The sequence below is a fragment of the Triplophysa dalaica genome, chromosome 3 (assembly GCF_015846415.1).
Source record: "Triplophysa dalaica isolate WHDGS20190420 chromosome 3, ASM1584641v1, whole genome shotgun sequence".
Taxonomy (NCBI): domain Eukaryota; kingdom Metazoa; phylum Chordata; class Actinopteri; order Cypriniformes; family Nemacheilidae; genus Triplophysa; species Triplophysa dalaica.
This window is the reverse complement of record NC_079544.1, coordinates 14,723,523-14,732,644: the sequence shown is the minus strand read 5'-3', so window position 1 is coordinate 14,732,644 and position 9,122 is coordinate 14,723,523. Positions and strand designations below refer to the sequence as shown.

The 9,122-nt window shown below is 37.3% G+C and overlaps 1 pseudogene; it reads left to right on the top strand.

Annotated features, from left to right (window-relative positions):
* LOC130418277 (Y+L amino acid transporter 2-like) lies at positions 1-8,251 on the top strand (annotated as a pseudogene).
* The last annotated feature ends 871 nt before the right edge of the window (positions 8,252-9,122 follow it).

Genomic DNA, 9,122 nt, shown 5'->3' with positions numbered 1-9,122 from the left:
CTTGTGGTGGAAAACACATCAGGTTCTCTATGCGGTCAGGGATTGCGACAGCACTTGTTGTCACAGTCTAACTTTCTCTGTTCTAACCGGGATTACCATTGTACTGTTAACTAGCATAACCCATCTGTTCATTCTTACTCTCCAAAATCCAGCCGCTTGATATTTTTCAACAGCATTCCATCTCGCATGAATAAAGGTAAAGTATGACTTAGTTTATTGAAAATGGCCCTCAGTGTCTGTGTTGTGTATTGCTGTCAGTAAGTTCAAACTTATAGCTTCTCTTCTACATACATGTTATGGTCTTACTAACCTTAGACCTCGATAGCTACAGGAAGATAACATATAATCCTCTATACACATCATGAAGTTTGCTTGCTTGCTGAAAGATTAATTGTAAAATTAAGTAATGAAGTTTCTGGCTAGAAGTCAAAAGCAAGAAATCAAGTTGATTATAAAACAAATGAAATATAATGGAGACAAAAATAATGCCTTTAATACTTTTCGTGTTCCTGCAGCATGAATAATCTAATGTCTATAAGACAAAGGCTATGTCCGGGGTCAAAAGAAGATTCAAACCTGGATCTAAAGAAAACAGCTGATTCCAGCAATGGTCGAGATAAGCAGGACGAGAAGATGATCATGAGGAGAGAGATATCGCTCTGCAATGGCATCTGTTTAATCGTGGGTAACATGATTGGCTCTGGGATTTTTGTGTCTCCAAAAGGTGTGTTGATGTACAGCGCCTCCTACGGTCTTTCTCTGGTTATCTGGGCTCTCGGTGGCATATTCTCTGTATTTGGCGCTCTGTGTTACGCAGAACTTGGAACCACCATTACAAAGTCTGGAGCTAGTTATGCGTACATCCTGGAAGCTTTCGGTGGTTTCCTTGCCTTTATCCGACTGTGGACATCAATTCTACTGATCGAGCCGGCCAGCCAAGCTGTCATCTCACTGACGTTTGCCAACTACCTGGTGGAAGCTCTCTACCCCACGTGTCAGCCTCCGTATGATGCTGTTAGACTGATAGCGGCGGCTTGTCTCTGTGAGTTGTCAATGAAAGAAATCGTGATTGCCTCTTCCACCCAAATGTTCTCTCTTATTGTATGTATATATTTTTTTCTGTATATTTGTTCTGCTGAACCCAAAATAAGACAATTGGAAAAACTGTCGTGGAGTAATTAATGACAACAACATTTTCATTTTTGGGGTGAATATCCCTTTAAGGTCAATGTAAAATTGACCCTATTCACTTCCTTAAAGGTGCCATTCCCCGCGTTCCCATTTGTTAGTGTAATGCCAAGCAAGATATTGTTTTTAACAGAATAAATTTTTCAAGGACTACAGAGAACGCCTGGAATCGTGCTACAGCCCTTTACTTCCCAGCTTATGTCACTACTCTGAGTGTTTTAAGTAACCTCCGCCCACAGGAATACTTGTGAAAAAATGGCCAATGCTTTCCCTAGAGAAGAGTGAGAATGTGGAGTAGTGTTTGTTATCAGAGATTCTAAACATTCAACTGAGCTGCGCGCTTTAATATTTTCACTTTCATCACAGTACAGCTGGTAATAAGAATTCAGCTACACACATTCTAAGATAACCAACGGTCAAATAAAAGCTTCCATGACTTTAACATCAGGCGAGAAAGCTGTTCTGTGTAATACACTGATATTCTGTGTGTGCGCATACCTCTAAAACACTTCTATGACACGGCCTTTGAAGTCCTGCTTGCAAATGTCTCCTAGTCAATCTGCTTGTTTTATTATCCAACTCGGGTCCAATATAAAAAGGAAAAACTAACGCTTCTGATATTAGTGTTAATTAATATAACCAGTCTGAAGCCAATCAGTCAGGTGTCACTTCCCTCGCCATAGCAGGAAAAAAAACCTGCAATCTCTAACAAAGATTGAGGTTTGCACATGCACTAGCAGACCTCCGTTACACTTCGATCGATCGGCATGTGTTTAACTGATGAAGTGAAGTTGACGCCATTGTTACTGTTTATTGCTAAAAGTCAACTTTTATTACTACACGTGCACTAAGAGGGGACCGACCAATCACAACAGCCTGAGAAGTGTAAGCTCGCTGATATGGTACGGGTGGGACATCTTCACACACTTTTTATTTTCTTCTTTTCTTCTTGTTTTTATTTCATATCCTGGTACTGAATGATTTCAGTAGGTGCTACAAAGAATGCAAGTGCAAACAGATTATTACCTTGAAAGTGTATCATTTCTTCAAAAATGTTCTTTAGTATGTTATCAGTTTTTGCTGACCCTTAAAAGTTTAAACTCTGCCACCTGCAGACCCACAGCTATGTTCAATATTGCATCATCAAATCTGTAAGTTTTGGAACACAAAACTGGACATATATGGCATATTTTATAAAGGCTAGAACCTCAGCTTTCTTGCAAGTCCTATCAATTTTGCATTTATGTCATAAAAGAAAATAAGGTCTGCATTTTTCTATCCAAAACCAACCCCACTCCACACATAACGTTGAATAGTTGTCAAACTATTGTTAAACAGTCAAAATTTAGATGATTTTCTGTAAAACGAGACCATTGATACACTAATGTATGTGGGAGCCGTCTTTTAAATTCAGACAAAAACTGCACCATATGCAACAGAGCTGAGGAGATTCAGGAAAATTAGGAAATTCGGTCTGTTGAATTCATAGCCTACAGATACAGTATACAAAGAAACTTTAATAGGCAACTTTTAGTTCTTCTTTCAACTGTCTGGAGATAATTTGACAGAACCTATTTCAACTTTTTCTATTGCTGAATTGACACCAAAGTTAGCATTTCCTTGAGACTGCCTGTCTTTCACCAGATTTATTGCACAACCCATGGGGAAATTCTTAGTAAGCTTTCCACAGGCTTTTAATCTTAAGGAACTAGAGGCATATCTGACAACCCATACACGAGGACACATGGATGTTTAAGAGTGGCTGTGTCAATGCTTCAAAATAATAATTTGTGGAACATATTGGGTATTGGCATCTTATATCTAGAAGCGTTTTCAATATAGATGGACACTGTGTTGTGACCCCTATGTCTCTGAGAACCAGGCCGGATTTATTATTTTAGTTGCACTCAAACCCTTTTTATGACTCAGCAGACAATTCTGGTATCTAGGTGAAAGATCAACAACTGAGACATCCCTTGAAAACCATGGTACAAAGGCGCTATCGGTTTCATGCCACTCTTATATATAGTATACATCATAGAATTGAATAATAGTCATAGATGATATAATTTGAATACCTAATACATGCTAGTATAGAAACCTCTGTATGTATTTATTTTGGTAGGTCTAAACCACTTTTCCCATGTATTACAGTAGCAGTATTACTTCTTCATATTTCTGCCACATTTTGACTGGTATAATACATGTGACAAAAAGTTTTCTTTCTCTTTCCTTGGCAGCTGTTGCCTTCACACAGTTTCCAGACAGAGCAGAATGTATTCTCAGAAATCAGGGATATGATCCACCCAATGCACGTGGACAAGTTGTAACATCACAAACAATTGACTTACAAATCATGCAAACCTAAACTTGTGGTTGCTGAGTAAAAGGAAACCAAGACCAAACAAAAGAGCTGCTTTCATAACAGCTCTGTGTGTATTTAGAGATTCTGGGAGTGCATGTTTGCAAATGATTTTTGGAGAATCCTTTAAAAAAAAAATCTTCATTTCGAAATGCACTTGGTGTGAACTGCAGTAGTGAGCGTATTTGACAGACATTTTAATTTTATTGATGTTTCAGAGAGAAAGTAGTCATTGTTTATTCACCCTCAACCTGTATATGACCTTTTCTTCTGTGTAACACAAACATGATATTTTGAGAAATGTCTTGGTGGTTTTGTATCCATACAATGGAAGTCAATGGGGGCCAACGTTGTTTTGTTACCAACGTTCCTCAAAACTCCTTCTATTTTGTTCTGCAGAAGAAAGAAAGAAAGTCAATGACAAAAGAGAGAGTAAATAATTAAAATTATTTTATTTTGGGGTAAACTATCCTATAAGTGATGGTAAACTGTTGTCTCTCATCTTCCCGCAGGTATTCTGATCTTCGTAAACTGTGCTTATGTGAAGTGGGGCACTTTGCTTCAAGACATATTCACATATACCAAGATCATGTCACTAATCCTTGTCATCACAGTGGGCATCATTAAGATAATAAATGGTAAAAGAAAGTTTGGATGTAGTTTTGTAAGAGAGTTTTTCTTGTATTTGGGTCGTTGACAATAAACCGTAAATGTGTCCTACGTGTGACAGCACCAAACTGTTGATTACATATTATTTATATGATTGTTATTCATATCTATAATATTAAACAGCATTAGAGATTTTTTTGCCATGTCACACCATATAGCACAAATGTACAGTATGGTTTATTTGTCAACTACCAAATTACATTTGAACAGTGAACAAGGAAGTGTTTTTTTTAAACACGTTTCAGATTCTGCAGACTGGTTATGTTGTTTGACATAAACTGGTACCTTAAGCACTTACGGTCTGATCAACATTTAAATTTTCTCTCTCTTTTCTCTCAAACGTTAATGTTCTCCACAGGAGAAACGAAGAACTTCAACAGTCCATTTGAGGGTTCAACTATGGAGGCGGGCAACATTGCTCTTGCTCTTTATTCTGCTCTGTTCTCTTACTTCCGGCTGGGACACGCTTAACTTTGTCACTGAGGAGATCAAAACCCAGAGAGGGTCTCATCACAAGACGTTATTTTTACTTCACTTTTTTTACTTAACTCATCAATTCAACGCATAGACCACTTCAGTTGATGCAAATGATGCTGGCTTAACACTGGTCCAGAATAACTTCTTGTTTCAGTTTTTTAATGCTTCACTAACGTTTGAATAAAATACAACAGGACAGAACAACAGAACATGTATAACCACATCAAAGTGTATAAATATATATTAAGATGACATAAAGGAATAATTGACCCAAAAATGTAAGTTAAATTCAAATGAATTATCGAAATATCGAAACATTTCATGACCAAGCACATAAGGCATCTACATTTATAGTTTTTTTTCACTTACAAGACACTAAACTTTAAACTTACAAATGAGAAATAACACAACACAAGTGATTTATCCTTATTCATTTTCTCCCTGTTTGTTTATAGGAATCTACCTCTCGCCATAGCCATCTCCATGCCAATAGTTACCATCATCTATCTACTGACCAATGTGGCGTATTATGTGGTTCTGGACATACCTTCTTTTATGGGTAGTGACGCAGTGGCTGTTGTAAGGATTTTAATTTGAGTATATTATATTGTTTCGTGAGTGAACTGTATTGATTTAGTCCTCAATTTCTGTCTCTAAATTTAGACCTTGGGGAATCAAGGCCTTGGTCCATTTAGCTGGATCATGCCCATTGCTGTGGCCATGTCTTGTTATGGAGGTCTCTATGCCTCTGTTATAGCTGCCTCGAGGTAAGATGTTCCATCTTAAATTAGTTGTTCACCTTCAAAATGAAAATTCTGTCATCATTTACTCGCCCTCTTGTCAGTTCAAACTCGCACGTCTTTCTTTCTTTCCTCCGCAGAACACAAAAAGAGGATATTTGAAAAACGTTTGATAACAGAACAGCACAGCAGCCCCCCTTTCACTTCTATTGTAACCAATGTAAGTGAATGGGGGGGCTGTTAAAAACATTCTTCAAAACATCTTTTGTGTTCTGCGAGAGAAAGTCAACAGTTTGAAATGACAAGAGGGTGAGTAAATGATAACAGAATTTTTATTTTGAAGGTGAACTACTCCTTTCACAAAAATACAAATATCAAAATATCAAAATGGTTATTCAAATCATCCTTGCTAAAGCTATACAGTATATGTTCTATATTATGTTATGTTATGTTCTTTAACCAAAGCATCACTGTGTCCTATCAGGTTGTTTTTTGTGGGGCAAGAGAGGGTCATCTGCCCAACAGTTTAAGTCTGATTCATGCTGAGCGGTATACACCAGTACCTGCTCTTCTCTTCAATGTAAGTCATAACAGACTCTTTATTTCTACTTTAAGTATCGTGTAGACTCTTTAAACCAGATAAATAATACTAAATATAATTAGCTGTTACTGGTGTCTTATTCAATACTGTTTAGAATTTGCTGTTTACTTAAAATGTTAGTCATAGATTCTAACCAAAAAACTGTAATTAGTTTTTAAATGACGCGTCACCTTTTTTACACCCTCTCAATGATTTTTATTTACATTTACATTTATGCATTTGGCGTTTTTATCCAAAGCGGCTTACATTGCATTATCCTACACATTTGTTTCTAAGCTTGAACCCACAACCTTGCGTTGTTAATGCAATGCTCTTACCAACTAAGCTACAGGAAAGCTAAATGAGTAAATGAGGTTTATCATTTATAACCTAATCAAAATAATAAACAAATATCTTTAAGATAAAATAACCCATCCATATTGTAGTAAATGTGCTTTTATTCCAAATATGCCTTTGTTGTTATGTATCAAGATTACATATTTCCTTTCCTGTGATCTTGTTCCATTACCATTCTGGTTTTACTTTTTAAATTAGCCATGTGATACAAGATATATTGTAGCTTTTGTATCGCAAATTTCTTGTGATGTTCCTCACTGATGTTAGTAAGTTAGTAATGTCAATTCCTCCTCACAAGCTCACAACCCTTTTATTTTCAACCCCAACCCTTCAAACCGTCTGTCACAAGCCTCTATCCAAATAATCCTAATGGATAATCTCCCACCTACATATTTTTTCATTGAATATCCTGTTTCGCTCACAAATATGTTACGTCAGATGCCTTTTCAGGTCTTTATGAATGACTTTGCTATATATGATACTGTATGAATAAGAGATGGGTGTTTTGTGGGTGTGTTTGCAGGGTGTGATGGGCCTTATATTCTTGTGTGTGGAGGATGTGTTTCAACTCATCAGCTACTTTAGCTTCAGTTACTGGTTATACGTGGGTCTGTCCGTGGCAGGACTCATTTACCTGCGGATCACTCAGCCTGACAGATACAGACCTGTCAAGGTAACGTGATTCATACGTTTTTATCCAGTTCTTACATGATGTGTTCATTTGAATTGAATTATTGGCGTACCTGGTTATGAGAATATATTCCTCTGTCTTTTGCAGTTGTCATTGTTCTTCCCCCTTCATCTACTGCTTCTGCAGTCTGTTCCTGGTGATTGTTCCACTTTACAGCGACACCATTAACTCACTGATAGGAATAGGAATTGCACTGTCTGGAGTGCCTGTCTATTATCTGTGTATCTATCTGCCAGAGGAGAAAAGTCCCAAATGGGTCGCTAAATTAAATGGTGAGCATTTTACACATGTATTAAATATATTTTTGTGATGTAGCAACCACTAAAAGCTACATGCAATGCAACTTTTTTGGAGAATCTATGGAGAGAAATGCAATATTATATACATAAATATGTCTTCAGAGGCGTATCGAGATATAAGATAATGAAGCGTTATGTTTTTATTACCTTCGAATGAGCTATTTCTGTCTATATTCACCGCGGTTCCCCTTGTGTGTACTTGTTGTTTCTACAGTAGCCCTAAATGGACAAACTGCTCTACAAAGCGCGTTTTGTAAATACTCCTTTGGGAAAGAAGCGTAAACATGATGACATCTTGAGCCATTGGTTGCAATTCGCAACCTCACAGCTAGATGCCACTAAATTGCATACGCTGGACCTACAAATGCACATTTGAGATTTTGTGTTATATTAACATACTCAAATGAAATGTGAGAGAAATGTGCATTCTCTTTTACAGTACTGTACAATAGTATGATTGTACTGTTTTACAGTTTTAAAGTTCACATAGTCATGCGGTATAAGAATGATAGCAACAGATGCCATGTCTCCACCCCAACAAACACATGACTCTAGTTCATGCAAGTTCACAGTTCTGCTTCATTTCTGCATCTGTGTGAGAGCATGAAGGACGTGGCGAATTACAACGTTGCAGTTTATTCACAACCAAAACACAACCAACCATCAGACGTGTTCTCATTTAACAGAAGAACAGCATCACATCTCTCAAATGATCTTCTTGGCTTATGGCTTGTGTTTTTACTCTCTCTCTCTCTTTCCTCTGTGCCAGCTTCTGTCACCAAATACACTCAGATCGTGTGTTACTGCTGTTTAACTGACCTGGATGAGGTGCTAGAGAAATCAGGAGATGCTAGGACTCAATAACAGTTTCAGGAGAATGTACCTGGGGGAATACATTTCAGCTCTGCATCACAAAAAAAGGAGGAAGTATTTGTCAAATACTGCATATATCTGATTTATAAAATGTTCAGTAAATATCTCATGGAGATTAAATTCTTTGATTTCTCAGATATATCTATCTTACTCAGTGTAAATACAAAAGCAAAACACTGTGGGAATGCCTGTTTTAAGTTGGCTATAGTGTGTTTAATCACTTGTTTATTGATTTTTACCTGCAACCAGATCGTTATGTTTTGCAAGGAAGAAATTTTGATGTCTTTATTATTCTGATTGTCAATTAAAATAGATGTTTTGTTCAACTAAAAAAAGATCTTTGTACAAAAGTATATTGGCCAATAAGAGACTATGAGGCAAAAGACTGCTTTTGGAGCGGATCGAAATAATATACATCTGCCATCATGGGACATGATATGTATATATTAGGGATGCACCAATGTGTCGGCCGCCGATATAAATCGACCGATATTGGATCAATTTAACACCATCGGCATATCGGCAATAGCATGCAAATGGACGATACCGACGCTTTATTAGGGCCCTATGATTTCTGTGATGCGGAATAATAAAGTAGCAAACACGGATGGAAAGTAGCAAACACGCAGTGAATGAGAGGGGTGTTTTTGTGTAGGCTACTGTTGTGGACTTTTTAGCATCTGGTGGACGCGAACACATAACCTGAATCAGGCTTGCTTAGAGTTTACCTCGGGCAAGGGCAGGGAATCAATTCCAAAAATAATTGATTATCTCGATTCCAAGGCATTGAGAATTGAATCGACTCCTCTTTGAGTGCCTCCGATTGTGAGAGAACACAAGCCCCGCCCCTTAGCTGATGTCATTGGTCAACTAAATAACATCATTT